Genomic DNA, 682 nt, shown 5'->3' with positions numbered 1-682 from the left:
AAAGCCCAGAGAACATCTTACTAAAGGTAATTCACGTGCAATTTCCTGATGAATGTTCTGAGGGCTAATTTTCCAAAATAGATTCATATTGGGATAGCAGAGGTATGTAGAGCCTTAGCTAAGATATTTCTTTACTCTGAAAAAAATCTAAACAAGGTGATAGTATGTTTTTCAGGAAAGAAGCAATCACTCATCTTTGAACATTGAATAGTTGGGAATATTGGTGGGTGTGGACTTAAATCAAGGTGATTCCAGCATGTTTCTGAGTGTATAAGAATAATCAAAGGCTTACTTCAAAGAATTTCTTCATGTTTTGTATGTTGCATGAGAAGCCTTAATAACCTATTAAAACAGTGAATATTTTCTTGCATTCTTTGCCCAGACATAGCTGTAATTCACTTTGTCTGTATTTTTAATTCACATTATCTGTAGTTTATAATGCTGAGTAATTATTTTAAAGCTTAATATTTTCCTTTAGTAATAGTTTTTCTCTAATTAGATGGTATTTTTTCCCACATGATTATCAACCACAGCACAGTGTGTTTTCCTTCTGGAGGGTAATCTGACTCCTCTACAAACCCCACAATTAAAAGTAGAAAATATAATAGGGTGTGTGAAATATATGCCTATAAATGTGTTTAAGAATAAAAATAAAACCATACCAATGAATGTAAAAACAAGA

The 682-nt window shown here is 31.8% G+C and overlaps 1 protein-coding gene across 2 annotated transcripts in view; it reads left to right on the top strand.

Moving 5' to 3' along the window:
• LINGO2 (leucine rich repeat and Ig domain containing 2) overlaps positions 1–682 on the top strand; it is a 467,873-nt gene that overhangs the window by 143,842 nt on the left and 323,349 nt on the right. The window lies entirely within an intron of this gene.

This window comes from Echinops telfairi, unplaced genomic scaffold (genome assembly GCF_000313985.2).
Source record: "Echinops telfairi isolate 266 unplaced genomic scaffold, ASM31398v2 ScPeMD7_25;HRSCAF=90, whole genome shotgun sequence".
Taxonomy (NCBI): domain Eukaryota; kingdom Metazoa; phylum Chordata; class Mammalia; order Afrosoricida; family Tenrecidae; genus Echinops; species Echinops telfairi.
The sequence above is the reverse complement of the archived record's forward strand: the minus strand, read 5'-3'. Positions and strand labels throughout refer to the sequence as shown.